Consider the following 23,626-nt stretch of genomic DNA (forward strand, 5'->3'; position numbering starts at 1 on the left):
GGCTGATCTCAAACTCCTGGCCTCCAGTGATCCTCCCACTTGGAGCCATCCTCCCATCTCGGCCTCCCCAGACACTGTGATTACAGGCGTGAGCCATCCCACCCAGCCCAGGAATTTTGTTTTTAAAGGGTATTAGGTAGCTTGTGGAATCTCCAGACCAGCCAGAACACCAGGCTTGGAGAGTATGCCTGCATGATACCCTTGCAGACACCACTGCCTCCACCACTGGCACAGACTCTGCCGTTTACACACATGTTGGGCACTGCTGCCGCGCCCTCGGCACCTCTCTCTGCCGCCCTGGCAGCTGGCTGTGTGCTGCCAGCTCCCTAGAGTGGCCTCCCGGCCTAACGCCACAGTTGTGCAGCACTGCCCCCACCTGGACTTGCTAATTGGCTGGACTTTGGTCACATGCCTGTGCCCTAGATGGGAGCCGACTCTGAGAAAGCAAGTTTCTGCTTCTCCCTTGGGCAGGCATAGATTCACAAGCAGGGAGTTCAGAGGTTCCAGGTGGCCAAAAAGAATAACGTAAGTCCTTGATAGAAGAGGTGTAGTCAGGGCCAGGTGCAGTGGCTCAGGCCTGTCATCCCAGCACTTTGGGAGGCCGAGGTGGGCAGATCATTTGAGGTCAGGAGTTTGAGACCAACCTGGCCAGCATGGTGAAATCCCGTCTCTACTAAAACTACAAATATTAGCTGGACATGGTGGTGCACACCTGTAATCCCAGCTACTTGGGAGGTTGAGGCAGGAGAATCGCTTGAACCACGGAGGTTGCAGTGAGCCGAGATCGTGCCATTGCACTCCGGCCTGGGTGACAGACCAAGACTTTGTCCCCCACCCACAAAAAAAAGGCATAGAAACTAACTTCATCGGATTGTTTTATGACTGAGGAGTGATAATATGTGTGGAAACTTCCAAAACCGCAGAATGCACTTCTGATTGAAATCGTTGTTAAGCAGGCATCTGATTTATTGGTGCAGGGAGGGCTGTCGCCAGCATACTGGGGTGAAGTGCCATGCCTGGCCCATGGGCTGTTACTCTAACCCTTGCATGTCAGAATGTGAGTACATTCGTGAAAGTATTACGCAGCTAGCTTTGAATCTTCTCTTATTTTTTAAAATCATAAAAGATACAATTCAGAAATGCCTTTATTCTTTTTCTTTTTTGAGATGTAGTCTTGCTCTGTCGCCCAGGCTAGAGTGCAGTGGTGTGACCTCAACTCACTGCAACCTCCGCCTCCCAGGTTCAAGCAATTCTCCCGCCTCAGCCTCCCGAATAGCTGGGATTACAGGTGTGCGCCACCACACCTGGCTAATTTTTGTATTTTTAGTAGAGACGGGGTTTCTCCAGGCTGGTCTGCAACTCCTGACCTCAAATGATCTGCCCGCCTCTGCCTCCCAAAGTACTGGGATTACAGGTGTGAGCCACCACGTCCGGCCCTGGAAATGCCTTTATTCTTTATTATTATATTATTTATCCTTTATTATTATTTACAAGTTATCTAAAAAACATTTGTGTTCATTGCTTCCAGGTAACAAAACACCTTGCTTCAGCTAATTGTGCAAAAATGGGAATTTGTTAGCTATGAAATTGAAGAGTTGAAAGTGGCTTCAGGAATGGTGAGATCCATATGCTGAAATGAAACTCTCAGCCTCCTGTCTCCATGTCTCAGCTCCGCTTCTCTACGCTGGCTTTGCTCTCAGGCACATTCCTCCTGCGTGGTGGCAGCAAGCTCCAGGATTACCTTCTGCCTTCGTCACCACCCTGTGGAAAGAGAAAGCTGCTTTCTGAATTAGTCTAGAAGAGTCTAGAAAAGATCGACTCTAGATGGACTGAGGTTGTGAAGTCTGGGTTGCATGCCCTGCAGTTACAATGGGGCCAACCTCCCCTTCTCCCCCGTCCCCCTCCCCACATCCCACAGACCAAGAGTAGAGGAGGAGTGGTTAACTAGAGGAAAATTGGGATGCTGCTACCAGAATAAGGACGGATGAACTCTAGGCAGACAGCACCCAGGTAGGTCGCCACTCATGGTAGGTCGCCACACAGAGTGTAAGGACTGTCATATCACAGGCAAGTTGAATGCAGGGCATTGCTCCACTCTGAAGAGAAATCCAGGCAGAATAAGGGATGAGAGGAGCAGATCTGGATCCCAGTCCCACTTTTGGCAATTCCCAGCTCTGTGACTTTGAGAAAATGATATAGCATTCTGTGCTCAGGGCAATTCTCTGCTCTGAAGAGGATTGGTGCCTTCCCATTTCAAGCTCTGTCATCCCTCCACCAATTTCTCTCCAAGGTTTTGTTCAATTTTCTTGATCTTTTACTATTCTGGTTTCCCTCCTGCACTGGAAATGAAGGTCAGAAAACCTTGTTCCCCAGTAAAGTGAACCTGTGGTCACCTGGGTCTCTCCTCCTTTTCCTTTCCCGGGTGGGAGCTCAGGGTGTCATCTCCCAGGACGTGCTGGGAGTATTTTAGGTATCTAGCTTCATCCTGTTTCTAAGCAGACAGCTCTTAGTGATCAGCCTTAAGTGGACTTTTACCAACTTGTTGAATAATGTGCATAGATACAGCCACCTCTGCCATTTCAGGGTCTCCCAGGAACCAAGAACTTTTACACTTGAGCTTGCTATGTGTTAGGAAGAGGAAGGTCAAAAGTTGAGCTATTTCTCAGGCCACTTAGCCCTCTGTTTCCCCTGAAAGTCTGTGCCCACAAATCTCATTGATCCTTTCTAGATCTCAAGCCCTGATTATTCTTTCAGACTTTGTTCTGCTTTCGTAATTCATTCAGGCTTTCTGTTTCGTTTCCTCTCTTGGTGGAGTATTCCAAAGGAGCTTGCCCACTGCCAGTTTCTCCTGTGCTTCCATGCCTGCCCCTGGCTACTGTACTTGTTTGGTCGGTTTTCCCTATTCAGGGTCAAAGTGGAATTGGTTATTTTTGTTTGCTTGTTTCTTGAGACAGGATCTCACCCTGTTGCCCAGGCTGGAGTGCGGTGGCACGACCATGGCTCACTGTGGCTTTGACCTCCTGGACTTAAGCAATCCTGCCACCTCAGCCTCCCAAAGTGGTGGGATTACAGGCATGAGCCCCTGTGCCTGGCTGGAATTGGTTATTCTTTAGCTCAGCCTCACAAAACCTCCCTAGAATCCCTGGACACAGGAGCACCTGAGAAGAAAGCGGGGCCACTTATTAAAATGTCCACAGAGGGCCAGGGCTCCTCACACAGCCCATCGCTCTCTGCAGGCAGGAGCTCTGATTCTGTCTCACACTCTGGCCTCATGTCTCGGTGTCCCATCCCCTACCTCTGCACTATTCCTGGCTTCTTTCACTTGTGCTTTCCTTAAACCACATAGACCTGAGTGGCTCCAGTTCCCTCAGAAGTCATTTGACACAGACACATGAGCACATGACAGACAGACCACTCTCCATCTCTCTGTAGGAACCATGTCTTATCTTGGCCCATGTCACATGACCCAGAGCCAAGAGAAGCTTCATTCTCATCCCCATGAACCAGGAAGCTTGGCCACCGCCCCACATCCTCCCTCAGGATCCCAGCATCTTATTTTCCCCTGCCCTCCATCTCCAATCTGCACTCTCCTCCAAGACCAAGATTTCCTAACCTTCCATTGACTGTTTCTCTCCTGCATGCTTGTGCTTTCTATATAAATGATGGGACCGGGGGAGAAACCCCCTGTGCTGAATTTAATTGCGTCATTTTACCTTCATGCTTTTCTCGAATGTTCACGACAATCTGGATTCAGTTAAGAAAGGCAAGGAGCTGGGAAGTGGGCCACTCCTTTACCCCTGGAGTCCTGGAGACAGTGTCTGTCCCGCTTTGCCACACCATGGTCCACGGATACGTCTGGTGCTTGTGCCAGTCTGCTGGGTTCCTACGAGCGTCTCAGGTACTTGTTTGAACTCCCTTTCCTCTGAGCAGGTCATGCATGCCTGGGTCACTCCCCACCACCTATTACCTAGGGTCAGGTTGCAGGGCTGGGGTGGGGAGAAGAGTTGGTGGGAAGGCTGGTGACCCTTCTTGCAGAAAGAACTGGATTTACGCTATCACTTTGGAGAACACCTGGGCAGCTTCTACTGAAATGGAGAATGCACATGCCGTGCCACCCAGTGGAAGAACTCTCCGGCGTGTGTGCAAAGAGATATACACAGGGATGTTTAAAGCAGCATTGCCATGCTGGCGAAGAATGGGAAGTGATTTAAATTTCTATCAATAGTAGAATGGAAAAAAAGAAAACTCGTTTTATTAATATGAAGGACTGTTAGAGCAGACAAAAGAAATCAATGAGATATGTAAGGTTCAGTGATGGAGGCCAGATAGCAAAAGCACGATGTGGGGTAGAAAGTAGCTAATTGCAGAATGACTTGTACTATAGGTATTTATGGATATTTGAAGTAACACAAAAGAATACTAAACAGTGTTTAGGTGCAAAGTATATTTGCAAGGTACAATTTAAAATCATGGACAGGAAGGATGAACTTAAAGTCCAATATGATGCTGCCTCTGATGAAGAAGGTAGGAGATTCAGTGAGGGAGAAGCATAATGGGAACATCAACCACAAAAACCTAAAGAAATACGACTCAGTGTTGGCCGGTGCGGTGGCTCACGCCTGTAATCCCAACACTTCGGGAGGTCGGGGTGGACTGATCAACTTGATGTGGTCGGGAGTTTGAGACTAGCCTGGCAAACATGGTGAAACCCTATCTCTATTAAAAATACAAAAATTAGCCAGGTGTGATGGCGCACACTTGTAATCCCAGCTACTCAGGAGATTGAAGAGGGAGGATCACTTGAACCCAGGAGGCGGAAGTTGCAGTGAGCTGAGATCATGCCACTGCACCCCAGCTTGGACAACAGAGCGAGACTCTCTAAATAAATATCTCACAAAACTCAATAGCAAAACAAATAAAAAACCAAGCAATTCAATTAGAAAATGGGCAAAAGGCATGAATAAAATGGGCAAAAGGCTAATCTTTAGAACAAGGACGAGCATAAAGCAGTGAACATACATGACTGTGCAGAGCAATTACATTATGTCCATCTCGGCTTCAAACTGGCTTTAAGCTAAGGAAGGAGAATATTTGGTTTTCAAATCTAAAAATCCCCAGAGCAGATCTGCTTTAGGACATCAAATGCCTGAATGTGGGGTTTTTCTCTGTTGCACCTTCCTTTAAGTTGACTTCAGGCTTAGGCAGCCTCTCTTCACAATGGCCCCAGAAGAGAGGGGCCAACCTTCAAGTTCAAGTTCAGTAGATGTTCTTTCTCCTGGTGGTTAAAAGAGAAGGGCTGGCTGAGTGCAGTGGTTCATGCCTGTAATCCCAGCACTTTGGGAGGCAAAGGTGGGCGGATCACAAGGTCAAGAGATCGAGACCATCCTGGCCAACATGGTGAAACCCCATCTCTACTAAAAATACAAAAATTAGCTGAGCGGTGTGGTGCGCGCTTTTCGTCCCAGCTACTCGAGAGGCTGAGGCAGGAGAATCACTTGAACTCGGGAGGCAGAGGTTGCAGTGAGCCGAGATTGTGTCACCGCACTCCAGCCTGGCAAGACTCTATCTCAAAAAAAACCAAAAAACAAAAACCAAACAAAAAAAAACCAAACGAAAAAACGGCTGGGTCCAGAGTGGATGCACTCTGTCACTCAGGCTGGAGTGCAGTGGCATGATCTTGGTTCACTGCAACCTCTGCCTCCTGTGTTCAAGCGATTCTTCTGCCTCAGCCTGCCGAGTAGCTGGGACGAAAAGCGCGCACCACACCGCTCAGCTAATTTTTACATTTTTAGTAGAGATGGGGTTTCACCACGTTGGCCTGGCTGGTCTCAAACTCCTGACTTCAAGTGATTCACCTGCCTCAGCCTTCCCATGTGCTGGGATTACAGATGTGAGCAACCACGCCCAGCCTAGGTCCATCTTTCATTGGTCTGGATTGAGTCATGCACCCAAGTGTGAACCATCACTTGATCAGAGGACGAACTGCAGTTGATCAGTGTTGTGGTTTCACATGTGCCCCTGGACCAGGAGCTGGGGGTGAAGTCAGCTCCACCAAACCACATGGTAGAGGGCAAGGGAGGGATGCAGTTACTAAGGAGGAAGGGATGCTGCCAAGAAGGCCAAACCAACCAGTGCCACCTCTGATTACTGGTTCATTTTTGAAAAGAGACTGTAGAGCATGCTATGATAAAATTGCAATCCTCAGGGTCCACCAATCAGTACGCTCTTCCACCCCTTCCTCTTGTTTTTTTTTTTTTTTTGGTTGTTTGTTTTTTGTTTTTTGTTTTGACGGAGTGTCTACTCTTATTGCCCAGGTTGGAATGCAGTGGCGTGATTTTGGCTCACTACAGCCTCTGCCTCTCAGATTCAAGTGATTCTCCTGTCTCAGCCTCCCAAGTAGCTGGGATTACAGTTGCATGCCACCATGCTCAGCTAATTTTTATATTTTTAGTAGAGATGGGGTTTTGCCATGTTGGCCAGGCTCATCTCAAACTCCTGGCCTCAGGTGATCCGCCTGCCTCCGCCTCCCAAAGTGCTGGAATTACAGGCATAAGCCACCGTGCCTGGTACACCCTTCCCTCTTATCACTGTGTCTCACCCCTAGGAGCAGGACTTCCCCAAGGTCATTGAGAGTAACATTGTAAATGGTGGCATCTTGAGCCCATCTTTAGGAGAAAGGTCTCCCATAAGTTTACAGAAACCAAGTGACCTGACTTCACATCACAGTCCCTTTCTGGTGGACACTCACTCTCCCCACCATTAACCTGCAAACCAGAGAGGGCTGAGGTGAGCCTTGCTGGTAACCTTCAAACTTCTGTTCCTTGCTTAACACAATGCCCCAGGAACCATTTATTTACCGGGGAGGTGCAACGGAACTAGTTGAATTGCCCTATATTATATGAAGTAGATGCTATCAAGCAGTCTGACAGTAAAATTGAGGCTTTCACAAAGGCTTTGTGAATTCCCCCGTTCAAAATAAAACACACTAAGCCTGTTCCTAACTTTTGCCCTGAAAACCTTTCTTTAATCTTTGCTGACAAGAATTAAATGTGCACTTTCTCCAGGATGACATAGGACAAATATAATTAGTATTACACTTTCTTCCTTCGCCAGTTCCTATAGCCTCTAAGATTGGAAATCCTACATACAGTTTGGGTTAATATTCCACCTAATTGTAGGTGAAGTAATCCTTCCCCATAAAACAAGAAGAAAAACTCCAATTTAAAGAATCCTCAGGCCGGGCGCGGTGGCTCACGCCTGTAATTCCAGCACTTTGAGAGGCTGAGGTGGGTGAATCACTTGAGGCCAGGAGTTCAAGACCAGCCTGGCCAACATGGTGAAACTCCATCTCTACTAAAAATACAAAAATTTGCCAGGTGTGGTGGCACATGCCTGTAATCCCAGCTACTCAGGAAGCTAAGGCATGAGAATTACTTGAGCCTGGGAGGCAGAGGTTGCAGTGAGCCAAGATCATGCCACTTCACTGCAACAGCCTGGGCGACAGAGCGAGACTGTGCCTCAAAACAAAAAACAAAAAAAACAAAAAAACAAAACAAACAAACAAACAAAAACATCTTTAGAACAGGAACTAGCATAACGTGGTGAATACAGGTCTGTGCGGAGAGATTACATCCCATCCATCTAAGCCAGTTTTGGCTTTGTTACTTCTTTATATCTTCATGAAATAGTTCTGTTTGTTAAGTCTCATATTTAATACCTCAACAAGCTTTGCATTTTACCAGGCAGACTTTAAACTCACTTTGAGAGCTTAAGTGGCATTGGACTTTATGAAATTTTGAATCATTAAACACATATCAGGTAGCAGAATGTTTTATATGTGCACAATTGCACTTAGCAGAGTAAGCCTGTCTGTCATTTCACCAGGTCAGCAATTCTCAAACTTGTGGATCTCAGGGCCGGTTTATACTCTTGAAAATTACTGAGGGGGTGGGTGTGGTGGCTCACCCCTCTAATCCCAACACTTTGGAAGGCTGAGGCAGGTTGATTGCTTAAGCTTGGGGAGTTTGAGCCCAGTCCGGGCAACACGGCAAAACCCCATCTCCACAAAAAATACAAGAATTAGCTGAGCATGGTGGCGTGCACCCGTAATCCCAGCTACTCAGGAGACTGAGGTGGGAGGATCGCTTGAGCCTGGGAAGACGAGGCTGCAGTGAGCTGTGTTCATGCCACTGCACTCACCCTGGGTGATAGAGTGAGACACTGTCTCAAAAAAAAAGAAAAGAAAAGAAAAGAATAAAAGAAAATTCCTGTGGGCGCAGTGGCTCACGCCTGTAATCTCAGGACTTTGGAAGACTGAGGTGGGCGGATCACGAGGTCAGGAGTTTGAGACCAGCCTGACCAACACGGTGAAACCCTGTCTCTACTAAAAATACAAAAATTAGCCAGGCATGGTGGCATGTGCCTGTAATCTCAGCTACTCGGGAGGCTGAGGCAGGAGAATCGCTTGAACCCAGGAGGCAGAGGCTGCAGTGAGCCGAGATCACGCCACTGCACTGCACTCCAGCCTGGGTGAGAGAGCGAGACTCCATCTCAAATGAAAAAAAAAAAAAAAAGGAAATTCCTGAGGACCCCAAAGAGCTTCTGTTTAGGTAGGCTATATCTGTTTACATTAACCATATTCAAAGTTAAAACGGGGCCAGGCACAGTGGCTCATGCCTGTAATCCCAACACTTTGGGAGGCCAATGTGGGTGGATCACCTGATGTCAGAAGTTTGAGACCATCCTGGCCAACATGGTGAAACCCCGTCTCTACTAAAAATACAAAAAAATAGCCGGATGTGGTGGTGCATGCCTGTAATCTCAGCTACTTGGGAGACTGAGGCAGGAGAATCGCTTGAACCCAGGAGACAGAGGTTACAGTGAGCCGAGATCACATCACTGCACTCCAGCCTTGGCAACAAGAGTGAAACTGCATATCAAAAAAACCAAACCAACAAAGTTAGAACAGAAAAATGTTAAAATGTGTATTATCTTATAATAATAATAACCATAAAGACATTACATGTTAATATAAATAACACGTTCCTAGAAAAAAACAACTATATCTTCAAAAAATTCGTGACAGTGGCATTGTTTTACATTTTTGCAGATCTCTTTAATGCCTGGCTTAATAGAAGACAGCTGTATTTTCCTATCTGGTCTGCATTCATTCCGTCATGATATCACGTCACGTAGCTCTCAAAACCTCCACTGTGCACATTATTTGTGCGATAATGAAGGTGAAGAGAGCAATCAGCATCTTAATAGCATTATGAATAGTTTTGACCTCACAGACCGTGCTTTGAGAAATGCTGCCCTAGATTCACATAGTTTGAAGCCACTTGGGTTGGTTTTTCCTTGATGTGTGGTATCAAAGGGAAGAAGGAAGGGAGGGAGGGAGGAACTCACTGAGGAAGTCCTAACATCTTACAGTGTTTAAAATAACCACCAAATAATGGAAACAGAACATATAGTTTTGAAGTCAATGGAGGAATAAATGAAATGAGAAAGAAAAGAAATAAACAAACTGAATCCCAAAAGAAGGCTAGAGAGCAGAAAAAAAGAAACATTAAAAGATGAGGGACGGCCGGGCGAGGTGGCTCACACCTGTAATCATAGCACTTTGGGAGGCTGAGGTGGGTGGATCACCTAAGGTCAGGAGTTCAAACCAGGCTGGTCAACATGGTGAAATCCCGTCTCTACTAAAAATGCAAAAATTAGTCAGGCATAGTGGCACACATCTGTAATTCCAGCTACTCGGGAGGCTGAGGCACAAGAATTGCTTGAACCCAGGAGGTGGAGGTTGCAGTGAGCTGAGATAATGCTGTCGAACTCCAGCCTGGGCAACAGAGTGAGACTGTGTCTGAAAATAAAATAAAATAAAAAATAAAATAAAATAAAATAAAAGACGAGGGAAATAAAAAGTACAAAATAAGATGGTAGACGTTTCGCTTTTTCTTAAATAGGTATGTTCACTCTGTGATATTTGTGATAATTTATGTGGCCTATACACTTGTTATTTGGCTATGCATGGTGATATGGTTTGGCTATGTCCCCACCTAAACCTCATCTTGAATTGCAGTCCCTTAATCCCAAGTGTCATGGGAGGAACCAGGTGGGAGGTAATTGAATTGTGGGGTGGTTGTCCTCATGCTGTTCTCCCGATGGTGAGGGAGTTCTCACGAGATCTGATGGTTTTATCAGATGGCTTCCCCCATTTTGCTCTGCACTTCTTGCTGCTGCCATGTGAAGAAGGACCTGTGTGCTTTCCCTTCTACCACAATTCTATGTTTTCTGAGGCTTGCTCAGCCCTGTGGAACTGTGAGTCAATTAAACCTCTTTTCTTTGTAAATTACCCAGTCTCGGGTACGTCGTTACTGGCAGTGTGAGAATGGACTAATACACACGGAATGCATGTATATTTCAATATATGTACATACTTCACTAAAAGAATTTAAAATAAGATGACAGAAGTAAATTCAAATATATTGAAAATTATTATTTTATAACTATAAATGGACAAAATGATATAGTTAAAAGACAAATATTGTCCAATTGTCAGACCGGATTATAAAAAAATCCAACCTCTTATACACTGCTTAGGAAAAGCACATTTAAAACATAAAGATAAAGCAAGGTTGAATGTAAAAGGATGGACAGAGATGGACTAGGCAAATAATAACTAAAAACGAAGTCGATGTGGCTCTGTTAATATCAGACAAAATCAGTGTTAAGGCAGAAGGAATTTTGAAAGTTTCAATTCACCAAGGAGTCAGAACTACAAGGAGAAATAGACAAATTTATCATGATAGAAGGAGCATGTAATGCACCTCTTCATGTAACTGATAGATTAAATAGATGAAAATGTATATAAAGGTTATGAAGATTTGAACATCATAAATTAACAAGTTCGATCTAAGATATATGCAGAGAAGATGGCACCCAACAATTGCAGAATCTCTCTTCTTTTCATTGCTGGAATACTAGAATACTGTTTATATTCCAAGTCAAAAAACAATTCTCAGCAAATTTCAAAAAACCGATACCATTGAAACAATACTCTCTAGTTAGAAATGAATAACAAAAGAATAAAGGGGAAAAAATGCTGTGTTTGAAAATTAAGATACATTTCCAAAGTCGAGAGTCAAAGAAAAAAATCACATGGAATTTGGAGCCTATTTAGAACTCAAAATAATGAGAATTCTGCAAATCAAAACTTGTGACATCCCACTAAAGCTGTTCTTAGAGGGAAATCTGTCCAACGCACTAAATGCTTACATTAACAAAGAAGAAAGGCTAAAATGAATGAGCATCCAAGTTAACATGTTAGAAAAGGAGCAACAGAGGAGACTGAATAAAGTAAAACGAAGGAAACAATAAAGATAAGATTAGAAATTAATGCAACAAGAAAACAGAGATAAATGCCAGAAAGGATCTTGGTTTTCTGAAAAGACAGATTAATGGACCTCTTGGCAAGACTGAGAAAGGAAAAAAGAAGGCACAAACACAATAGGAGGTAACCACTAAAAAGTATCATGACCTGTTTCTTCCCACCACGTGGACTCTGCTCTGAAGGACTGTTGCTTCTCTTGCCCAGTTTGTCCACCTGTGCCAGTCACTGCTTTGTTTTGGGTGCTGGTCCTTTGAGTCCACATGCAGGCTCCTGTCTTGCTCCCCAGACTTGCCTGTGCTGGGTTGTTTAGATCCAGCATGAGGAACTCCCTTTTCTGAATCGGAGCCAAGGATAGAATTAAGAGCTCTGCGGCAGATAAGTGAATGCTACCATCTTCTAGATACAGAGTAGGGAAGATAAAGAATTCCAAGATTCTGATATTACAGGATAAAAAGGCTTGTGGTTTATCACGAGGTAGTACCAGCCATAATGAAGAAAATGTTATAGGCTGGGTGTGGTGGCTCACGCTTGTAATCTCAGCACTTGGGGAGGCCCAGGAGGGAAGATCGCTTGAAGGCAGAAGTTGTAGAACATCCTGGGCAACATAGTGAAACCCTGTCTCTATAAAAAATAAACAATTAGCCGGGCATGGTGGCGTGCACCTGGGGTCCCAGCTACTCAGGAGGCTGAGGCAGGAGGATGGCTTGAGCCCATGAGTTCGAAGCTGCAGTGAGATGTGATCACACCACTGCATTCCAGCCTGGGAGACAGAGGGAAACCCTGTCTCTAAAAGAAACAAACAAACAAACAAAACAAAGCAAAAGAAAAAAGAAAGAAAAGAAAATGGAATATATCACAGACACGAAGGAACACTCACTCAATGGCTGAGTTGGCTTTGAGCTATCTACTACTCTCCTTTACCTCTGAACTCACCTTAGTTCTGTTTCATCTTTCCTCTTTTTGAGCCCTCCTTCCCCAAAAGGTTACCCCAAGCTGGCGCCTCTAATCTCCTGTGAAGGTGACATTGGCTATCCCTAAGATCTGCATCTTCTCTCTGCACCTGGCTCTCCAGCGCTTTCACCACTACCCAGACAGTGAGACCCCCCATGCTGCCGCCTCTGTGGCCCTCTGTCAAAGGCTTTGTGCACGTGGAGGAAGAGAAACAGAAAATCAAAGGGTTAGGCTGGGCACGGTGGTTTATGCCTGTAATTGCAACACTTTGGGAGGCCAAGGTGGGTGGATCACTTGAGGTCAGGAGTTCGAGACCAGCCTGACCAACATGGTGAAAACCCGTCTCTACTAAAAATACAAAAATTAGCCAGGTGTGGTTGTGGGGGCCTGTAATCCCAGCTACCCAGGAGGCTGAGGCAGGAGAATCGCTTGAACCTGGGAGGCAGAGGTTGCAGTGAGCCAAGATCACATCACTGCACTCCAACCCAGGCGACAGAGCGAGACTCCGTCTCAAAAACAAAACAAAACAAAATAGAAACAAAAACAAAAATAAAGAAAATCAAGGGGTCAATGCAGCATTGAGAGCACTGAGCAACACTGCCCCCGCCCACCAATTTGACTCTTCCACTGGGGGAACCCACCATGGTAGACAAAGTATAGGGTCCAAACAGACCAGGAAGTTGAAGAGGATCATGGCAGCCAGTCTCCTGGCTCTCCTGCACCTCCAGGTCCCCACTTGGGGCCAGGAGAGCATGATCTGCGCAAAGTGCCAGGTGGCAGAAGGTGGTGACCACTATGGGGGTGAAGAAGAGCTCCAAGCACAGCTCCAGCTGCAGCACCACGGCCAGCTGCTCTTGGGGGAAGTTCTCATAGCAGATACAGGGCCCTCTGGCATATCTCATCGTCTTCTTGGTTGGTAAAAACTAGACAATGAGGCCAGGCGCGGTGGCTGATGCCTGTAATCTCAGCACTTTGGGAGGCTGAGGCAGGCAGATCACTTTAGGTCAGGAGTTCGAGACCAACCTGGCTAACAAGGTGAAACCCTGACTCTACTAAAAATACAAAAATTAGTCGGAAGTGGTGGCACGTGCCTGTAGTCTCAGCTACTCGGGAGGCTGAGGCAGAAGAATCACCTGAACCCAGGAGCTGGAGGTTGCAGTGAACCGAGATAGTGCCACTGCACGCCTCTCCTCGACCTGATCATTGAAAGGCAGACATTTAAAATAAAACTTATGACTGGGAGCAGTGGCTCATGCTTGTAATCGCAACACTTTGGGAAGCCAAGACGGGAGGATTGCTTGAGTCAAGGAGTTCAAGACCAGCCTGGGCAACACAGTGAGAGCCTTTCTCTACAAAACGTTAAAAAATTAGCTGGTATGGTGGTGTGCGCCTGTAGTCCTGGTTACTCTGGAGGCTGAGGCAGGAGGATCACTTGAGCCCAGGGTTTCAAGGTTACAGTGAACCATGGTGGCACCACTGCACACCAACCTGGGCGACAGAGCAAGACCCTGTCTCAAAAAAAAAAAAAAAAAAAAAGTTTAAAAATGAATAAAATAAAACTTGAGGCCTTAACCTATGATGGATAACATATCACTGCTGGCCCATCTGTACCTTTCATTCTGCATTCCAGAATTTCAGAAGTAGAGGACCAGATGAATGGGAGCGGTCCTGCTGCCGTGGGGCTGAGCTCCACCGCCTTCCTCCTGCTCCTCCCGGCCAGGCCCTGACCATCTCTCCACTGACTTGTCCTGGCCCCTTTCCCATTTCTGTGGCTTCTTCCCTCTCCTCCTTGGAGAGTAGCCCTGTCCTCTGCTCCCTGCATGCTCTCCTTCCATCCTGTCTCTCCCTGGGGTTATGATCCCAGCAACCTCTTCTCTGAGCCCAAGCGAGGTCAGGTCCCTTGCCTCTTCCTACAGGTAGATGGATGGGTTTTCAAAATGTCTGGTTTCAGAAGCAGGTGGCATCTGGTCTAACTGGACTACCTTTTCCTTTTCCACCAACGGCAGGCTTTTATACCTGGAAGAGTCATGTGGTCAAAAAGAGGAAAGTCAGCAGTTGAGCTCTTTCTAAAGCAGCTTGACCTTCTGGGTCTCCCACCAAATTTTGCCCCCAGCAGACTTATTTCACCCAGAGTCCTATTTGTTTGTTTGTTTGTTTGTTTGTTTTGAGACAGAGTCTTGCTCTATCGCCCAGGCTGGAGTTCGTATTTTCTGTAGACGGGATTTCACCATGTTGGCCAGGCTAGTCTCGAACTCCTGACCTCAAGTGATCCGCCTGCCTTGCCTCCCAAAGTACTGGGATTACAAGCGTGAGCCACCGTGCTCAGCCCAGAATCCAAATTTGAACAGCTTTTTCAGGCTTCCTCCTACCCCTGCATTCCAAGAGGCTGCATTCTTTCTCCTTCCCACAGGCAATTATCCCATACGACTGCACACACATCCATCTCTCACCTCCTTCCTTCCTTCCTTCCTTCCTTCCTTCCTTCCTTCCTTCCTTCCTTCCCTCCCTCCCTCCTTTCTTTTCGTTCTTCCTTCCTTCCCTCCCTCCCTCCTTTCTTTCCTTCCTTCCTTCCCTCCCTCCCTCCCTCCCTCCTTTCTTTCCTTTCTTCCTTCCTTCCTTCCTTCCTTTCTTTCTTTCTTTCTTTCTTTCTTTCCTTTCCTTCCTTCCTTCCTTTCTCTCTCTCTCTCCCTTCTTCCCTTCCCGTCCCTTCCTTTCTCTTTCTCTCTCTCTCTCCCTCTCTGTCTCTGCCTCTCTCTCTCTCTCCCCCTCCCTCCCTCCCTCCCTCCCTCTCTCTCTCTCTTTCTTTCTTTCTTTCTTTTGTTGTTGCTATTGTTGTTTTGAGACAGGGTCTCACTCTGTTGCCCAGGCTAGAGTTCAGTGGTGCGATCACGGCTCACTGCAGCCTTGACCTTTTGGGCTCAAGCGATCCTCACACCTCAGCCTCCCGAGTAGCTGGGCCACAGGTGCACGCCACGGCATCTGGCTAATTTTTTGTATTTTTGGTAGAGACAGGGTTTCACCATGTTGCCGAGGCTGTTGTCGAACTCTTGAGCTCTGGCAATCCACCCGCTTCAGCCTCCTAAAGTGCTAGGATTACAGGTGTGAGCCACCATGCCCAGCCCGAAGTTGCTTTTTAGAAAAAAAACCTAGCACTGTCCCTTGCCTATAACAGACACTCAAATCCTTGTGGAATGTAAGGATGGAGGCTGGATGTGCCTGTGAGTGCTTGCTAACTGATGACACAAGCAAAGAGTGTGTCAGAACCTGCGCCTTTTATCTTCTGTCCTTTATCTGCATTCTGTTGCCCGGGTTACTGGTATGGGGACATCTTTGGTGCTGAGGTCTAGGTTCCAATGAGGTCAAAGGGAGAATTCAAACTAAGTTGTTTGGCAGCACCCCAAGGCTGTGCTGACCTCACACACAGCTGCGTCATGGGAGAGGGCAGTGCAACATCTCAAATCCAACTCAACTGAGCAATCGTTCAGGCTGAGTCACACCATGTATGAATGGGGGGGCGGGGGTATGTGGCTCCTCTCCAACAAGCCACACTGCTTCCCTGTCACAAAACACAAGGGACCCTTACTCTGTGCGAGGTACTGTTCTAGGAGATAGAGACAAGAGTAAACAGGATGGACAGAAAACAAGTAGACAAACCAACAAGGCAATTTCATAGGAAGAAAGGAAGTAGGCCAGGCAAGGTGGCTCACATCTGTGATCTCAATGCTTTGGAAGGCCCAGGCGGGAGGACTGCTTGAGGCCAGGAGTTTAAAACCAGCCTGGTCAACATAGTGATACCACATCTCTACAAAAAATGAAATAAAAAGTCAGGCGTGGTGGCTCACACCTATAATCCCAGCTACTTAGGAGGCTGAGGCAGGAGGAGGATTGTTTAAGCTGGGTGTTTGAGACCAGCCTGGGCAACATAGTGAGACCCTTGTCTCTACAAAAGAAAGATAAAAATAAGAAATTAGCCAGGCATGGTGATGCACACCTGTAGTCCCAGATACTCAGGAGGCTGAGGCAGGAGGATCACTTGAGCCTAAGAGTTGGAAATTAAAATGAACTATGATGGTACCACTCCAATCTAGTGGTCCTGTCTGGGAGGGTAAAAGGGGGAGAAAGAAAAGAAATTGGCTAAATGTGGTGGTTCACACTTGTAACCCCAGCACTTTGGGAGGCTGAGGCGGGCACATCACTTGAGGTCAGGAGTTTGAGACCAGCCTGGCCAACATGGTGAAATCCTGTCTCTACTAAAAATACAAAAATTAGCCAGGTATGGTGGCGGGCACCTGTAATCCCAGCTACGTGGGAGACTGGGGCAGGAGAATCACCTTAACCTGGGAGTCAGAGATTACAGTCAGCCAAGATCGTGCCACTGCACTCCAGCCTGGGCGACAGAGGAAGACTCTGCCAAAAAAAAAACAAAACACCAAACAACAACAATGACAACAACAACGAAAGCAAGCAGGGAAATTGAGAGAGAGACGGGCAGGGCCTATCAGGAAAGGCCTGAGACATTTGAATGGGTGAGAAAGAGCCACTATCTGAAGAGCGTTTCAGGTAGGGGCACCAGCGGGAACTTAGCCTGTACCATGGCTCAGTTGAATTGGACTTGAGACGTCGCACCGCCCACTCCCATGATGCAGCTGTACGTGAGGTCAACACAGCCTTGGGATGCTGCAGAACAGCTTAGTCTGAATTCTCCTTTTTTTTTTTTTTTTTTTTGAGATGGAGTCTCACTCTGTTGCCCAGGCTGGAGTGTGGTGGCGATCTCGGCTCACAGCAACCTCCACCTCCCTGGTTCAAGCAATTCTCCTGACTCAGCCTCCTGAGTAGCTGGGATTACAGGCACTCGCCACCACACCCAGCTAATTTTTGTATTTTTAGTAGAGACAAGGTTTCACCATATTGGTCAGGCTGGTCTCAAACTCCTGAGCTCAGGTGATCCACCCACCTCGGCCTCCCAAAGTGCTGGAATTACAGGCATGAGCCACTGTGCCTGGCCTGAATTCTCCCTTTGACCTCATGGAACCTAGGCCTCAGCACCAAGGATATCTGCAGCCCTGAAGCTCTGAGATGGGAGAAGCTGCTGTGTTGGAAGGATGGAAAGGAGGCTGGAGGAGGGGCCCTGGCTGCTCTGCCTGCGGCCACAGGGAGAGTGCACTGGAGCCAGCTGGAAAGTGCTGACTTTACTTTGAAGCTGTTTGCCCTCAGTTGATGGTTGCCTCATCTGTTGATTATATCGTCCTCTCCTGATCTGTGATACGTTCTGATAAGCTACTACAGCCAGTCAGAATCTGACAGCCCCCTTCTGGTTCCACGCCCTTGTGGTATCTTGACAATAGAAACCCACTTTGAGCAGCCACACTGTCCTTGTCAGCATCCTGCAATGACAGATACGGTAAAGGTCAGAGATGGGGCACCCCAGACAGAATGACTGGGAAGCATTTTAAGATAAAAGGGGGCCAGATGTGGCGGCTCATGCCTGTAATCCCAGCACTTTGGGAGGCTAAGGCAGAAAGATTGCTTGAACTCAGTTGTTTGAGACCAGCCTGGGCAGCATAGTGGTAGCTCATCTCTACAAAAAATTAAAAAAATTATCTGAGTGTGCTGGTGCATGCTTGTATTCCCAGCTACTCAGGAAGCTGAAGTGGGAGAACTGCTTGAGCCCGGGAGTTCCAGGCTGCAGTGAGCTACGATCGTGCCACTGTACTCCAGCCTGGGCGACAGAGCCAGACTCCATCTCTTAAAAAAAAAACAAAACACACACACAAAAAAACACGCTGGGCCCACGGGCTCATGCCAAAGTGCTGTAATCCCAGCCCTTTACGGGGGAAGGAAGTAGAGGGAAAGGAGGAGGTGGGCCTAGCTGGGGGACAGGATTTGAGTTAGTTACTGCCCTCATTTGCCTGTAGGCTGGCCCTTCCTTACAGTTCAGCCTGCTGCAGTCCAGCTGTACCTGTTTTGAAATCACCCTGACAGGCTAAGATCAGGAAACCTTATCTGTTGGGAAAGGGAGTTTACCAGATGCCTCCCCTCTACCAGCTGCTGCCCCTGCAGGCCCATGGTGCCAACATCTTGGGAATGGGGTACCAATTACACAGACTCTTCCACCCCGTCCTTCCAGTTGCTCAGGCCCTGAGAGATCTCTGATTCTTGTCTTTATCTGACACTTACCCCACCAGCAAATCCTTTCCACCCTGTCTTCAGAATAGCTCCCCAATCCAGCCACTTCTCAGCACAGCCCTGGTCCAGGCTGTAAGCACTGTGTCTCACCTGTGTCTCTTCAGCATCTACTCTCTGGCCCCCTACTTCACACCACACAGCAGCCAGAATGGTCTTACAAAAGCACAAGCAGGGCTGGGTGCACTGGCTCACACCGGTAATCCCAAAACTTTGGGAGGCCAAGGCGGGAGGATCGCTTGAGCCCAGGAGTTCAAGACAAGCCTGGGCAGCATAGCGAAACCCTGTCTCTACAAAAAATAAAAAAAATTAACCGGGTGTGGTGGCACGTGCCTGTAGTCCCAGCTACTGAAGGGGCTGAGGTGGGAGGATCACTTGAGCCCAGGAGGTTGAGGCTGCAGTGACTCGTAATTATACCACTGTACTCCTGCCTGGGTGACAGAGTGAGACCTTGTCTCAAAATAGATACATAAATAAAAACATAAGTAGGCCACATCCATTCCCACCTCTCTGATCAAAGCTAGAGTCCTCCCAGTGTCCTGTAAGTTCTGCTCCATGGGCCTTCTGTTTGTAGCAGTCTCTGGCCTCATCTGCTCCTCTTTTCTCCCATCTCCCTGTGACTCTGGGGATTGTGATTCTCTGGGGACTTCTCTGGGGACTGTGATTTGATGACATCTTTCAAAATGAAACACTCCGGCCAAGGGGTAGTGGCTCATGCCTATAATCCCAGAACTTTGGGAGGCTGAGGTGGGCAGATCACTTGAGGTCAGGAGTTCAAGACCAACCTGGCCAACATGGCAAAACCCCGTCTCTACTAAAAGTACAAAAATTAACCAGACATGGTGAGGCACACCTGTAATCCCAGCTCCTTGGGAGGCTGAGGCAGAAGAATCGCTGGAATCTGGGAGGAGGAAGTTGCAGTGAGCTAAGATTCCACCACTGCACTCCAGCCTGAGTGACAGAGAGAGATTCCGTGTCAAAAAAAGAGAGGAAAAAAAAAAAAAAAAGGAAAGAAAACAAAACAAAACAAAAAAAAAGAAATGAAACATTCCATATTATTTGACCCAAGAAGCTGATATCTACAGATTTATTGTATGGATATACTTTTCTGTTTTTTATTGTTGTTGTTGTTGTTGTTTGTTTTGTGATAATAAAAAATCGGGAGCAAACTGTCTATCAGTAAAGGCTCTGGTTAAATAAAGATCGTGGAGCTTCCACATGGTAGGAATCCCACACACCTGTTACAAAGAACGAGGCAGGTCCACGTATGCCAATGTAGACCAAGCCCTGACACGTACTGTTCAGTGGAAAAAAGCAAGGCACGAGAATGGCATGCGTCTCCACACCCGTTCAGCGAGGACTTGCTGAGCAGCCCCTGTCACAGCACTCGCCCGTGCTGGGGATTTAGCGGTGGACAAGGCCTGGCTCCATGCAGCTGACCATTGCAGCAAGACAGGCCAGAGACTGATAAACAGCGATGACTTAAAACTCAATGAATTTATACACGTAGAAAAGGGGAAAAGACTGTGATTTTCTTTTTCTCTTTCTTCCTTTCTTTCTCTTCTCTTCTCTCTATTCTCTTCTCTTCTCTTTTCTCTTCTCCCCTTCTCCCCTTCTCTCTTTCTCTCTCCCTCCCCTCCTTCCTTCCTTTCTTCCTTCCTTCCTCTCTTTTCTTTCTTTTTCCTTCCTTCCTTCTTTCTTTCTTTCTTTCTTTCTTTCTTTCTTTCTTTCTTTCTTTCTCCATCTTTCTTTCTTTTCTTTCTCTCTCTCTTCCTTCCTTCCTTCCCTCCTTCCTTCTTTTTTCTTTCTTTTTTTTCCACAGGATCTCACTGTGTTGCCCAGGCTGGAGTACAGTGGCACAATCATAGCTCACTGCAGCCTTGACCTCCTGGGCTCAGGTGGTCCTCCCACCTCAGCCTCGTGAGTAGCTGAGACTACAAGCACACAGCACCATGCCTGACGAAGACTTCGTTTCTTATAAAGGGTTACAGCCTGCAAGGTGGCTGTCCCACAGGCTGGGAAGTGTGCCTTTGGCCAAGAACAAAGACAGGCACTTCGAAGAAAGAGGGTTTGAGGTAGGAGTTTTATACTGAATGGGTTGGCTAAACACACATATTCAACAGATTACAGGAGAAGCTATGAATATTCATGAGGTAGTCATGACACATGCATATTCAACAAATATGCATAAAACATACAACCTATGTTGGCCAGGTGCAGTAGCTCATGCCTGCAATCCCAGCCCTTTGGGAGGCCAAGGCGGGCAGATCACTTGAGGCCAGGAATTTAGGACCAGCCTGGCCAACATGGCTAAACCCGTCTCTACGAAAAATCAGCCAGACGTAATGGCGCGCCTGTAGTCCCAGCTGCTTGGGAGGCTGAGGCATGAGAATCGCTTGAACCTGGGAGGCAGAGGTCGCAATGAGCTGAGATAACGTCACTACAATCCAGCCTGGGCGGCAGAATGAGACTCTGTCTTCAACAAACAAGCAAACAAACAAACACCCAATGTTCACCTTGGAGTGGAGACTTAGCATTTAAATGTTACTACAGTTAGGTCCTATATATCAAAAGGTATTTTCAAGAGAGGAAGGCAACCTGTGTGCAACCTCTGTAAACCAGCGAGGACCAGTCCATGTTCTTCTTACCAGGAGAAAGTGGCTGAAATCAGTCTCTTGTCCAGTCAAAGCTGTAGCTGTGCTGGTGGAGCAGAGGCTGGAGGTCAGTTATTCAGCATCTGCAGGAACTTCCAAATGTTTCAGCGTTGCTTATCCTGAGACCAGTGCTTGTTTATCTGCTAGAGAAAAAGAAAAGCCTCGTGACAGTTAGAACGTAAGCTATTCTTTAAGTGTAGAGGTGAGTGACTTACCCCTTGTCTGGAATGACCTTAGTCCTGTTTATAATTTGGTATCTTACTTCCACGAAAGGTCCGTTCTGTGAGTCTCATGACCTCTATTTTAACACGAATGCTGGTCAGTGTCTGAACGATAAAAGGTGAAGAGGTATAAAGAGGCATGTCTGACCTCCCATCCTTTCACGGCCAGGAACTCAAGTTTTAAGGTTTTTCTGGGGTCCCCTTGCCCAAGAGGGAGTCTGTTCAGTCACTGGGGGGACTTAGGATTTTTTTTTTTTTTTTTTTTTGAGAGACAGAGTCTTGCTCTGTCACCCAGGCTGGAGTGCAGTAGCGTGATCTCAGCTCACTGCAACCTCTGCCTCCCGGGTTCAAGCCATCCTCCCACATCAGCCTCCAGAGCAGCTGGTACTACAGGCGCGCTCCACCACGCCCAGCTAATTTTTGTATTTTTAGTAGAGATGAATGAGGTTTGGCCATGTTGGTTAGGCTGGTCTCGAACTCCTGGCCTTAAGTGATCAGCCCGCCTCGAACTCCCAAAGTGCTGGGATTACAGGCATGAGCCACCACGCCCAGCCAGAATTTTAAGTTTACAGCAGTTACGTTACCATAAAGCCTGGGGCTGCGGTCTGGAGTCGGGTAGGAAGCCTCAGACTGGGAGAACAGAGAAAGAGGGCGCAGGCAGCCCAGGAAGGCCCCTCGGAGGAGGTTGTATTTGAGGAGAGAACTCCAGCAGGAGAGTCAGAGGCTGGAGCCTGTAGGGACATTCTAGGCAGAGGTACAGCAAGTCGTGAGATGAGCCATGGGGTGTCAGTGGGGGCCGGGGAGGCCAGTGCGGCTGCAAGGGGTCGGGGTGGGGGAGAGCCGTGGGAATGAGGCCGGGGCAGACGACTGGTCCAGATTACGCAGGGCTTTGTCGCCACGGTAGGATGTAGAATGACATCCGAAGAATGATGGGAAGCCCCTGGAGGTTGTGCTGTCATCTGTGTCACATTTCTGAAGGACCCATCGGGATGCTGAGTGAGGAATAGACTTGGGGAAGGGTCACCCACGAATCTGTTATCCGCGGCTGTCTCTGGGAAGGGGCTCTGGGCATCGGTGCAGGAGGGAAACTCACCTTTCCCCGTATATCCTTTTCTGCCGTTGAAGAAATTCTCTAAATATGTAAGTATGTGTATGAATGTTTAATGTTGCTAAAAAAAGGAATTAAAAGCAAGAAGAACGTGACCTATGATTAAGGCGGAGGCAAGCGGTGTGGCCCACTCCGTCCAGCCACAGCCCTTTCTTCTGTTGAGCTGTTGAGTGTATGGAACCGAAATAGACATAAAATAGACATAAAAAAGAAAAAGGGACCAGGTGCTGTGGCTCACACCTATATCCCGGCACTTTGGGAGGCTGAGGTGGGAGAATCATTTGAGCCCATGAGTTTGAGACCAGCCTGGGCAACACAGCAAGAACCCTGTCTCTACAAAATAAAAATTAAAAAACTGGGCGTGATGGCATGTGCCTGCAGTCACAGTTACTTGGGAGGTGGAGGCAAGAGGATCACTAGAGCCCGGAGGTAGAGGCTGCAGTGAGTTACAATTGCAGCACTGCACTCCAGACCAGGCTACTGACTGTCTCAAAAAATTAAAATTAAAATTAAAAATTAAAAAAAGAGAAAAAATGTAAAAAAGCAAACTTTTGTTTGTTTTTTGATAGAGTCACTCTGTCACCAGGCTGGAATGCAACGGTCCGATCTCAGCTCACTGCAACCTCCACCTCTTGGGTTTAAGTGATTTTCCTTCTCAGCCTCCCGAGTAGCTGAGATTACAGGCGGCCGCCACCACGCCCGGGTAATTTTTGTATTTTTAGAAGAGACAGGGTTTCACGTTGTTGACCAGGCTGGTCTTTAACTCCTGACCTCAGGTGACCCACCTGCCTCGGTTCCCAAAGTGCTGGGATTACAGGTGTGAGCCATCGTGCCTAGCTGAGATAACACATTTTTTTTAAAAAGGGAAAAGGGTATAGTTACTGGCCACAGGGCAATTGGATCTCCGAGCCACACCCCCACCCACTCTTGGCATTATCCAGCGCCTGAGATTTTGCCAGTCACATGGATATCAAGTAGCGCCTCCATGCTGTTTTAGTGCCCTCTCATTTTTCTGATTACTAATGGGCTGCCCATCTCTCAGCAGAACGCAGGCTTCCTTGCTCATGATCATTGCGCTGGACTCGTGTCTCAGCAATGGCTCTTAATTGCAGCAACA

General features: G+C 47.3%; 1 long non-coding RNA gene and 1 pseudogene across 1 annotated transcript; both read right to left on the reverse strand.

The window, feature by feature from the left end:
• Positions 1–1,439: 1,439 nt before the first annotated feature.
• Positions 1,440–4,180, reverse strand: LOC103880054. Its single transcript, XR_640911.4, has 3 exons — positions 3,714–4,180; positions 1,971–2,096; positions 1,440–1,777 (listed from the first exon to the last, which is right to left on the reverse strand). It is a non-coding gene; the product is annotated as an uncharacterized LOC103880054 (long non-coding RNA).
• A 7,969-nt stretch (positions 4,181–12,149) lies between these two features.
• LOC110741927 lies at positions 12,150–13,350 on the reverse strand (annotated as a pseudogene).
• Between the last annotated feature and the right edge of the window lie 10,276 nt (positions 13,351–23,626).

The sequence above is a fragment of the Papio anubis genome, chromosome 20 (assembly GCF_008728515.1).
Source record: "Papio anubis isolate 15944 chromosome 20, Panubis1.0, whole genome shotgun sequence".
NCBI lineage: Eukaryota > Metazoa > Chordata > Mammalia > Primates > Cercopithecidae > Papio > Papio anubis.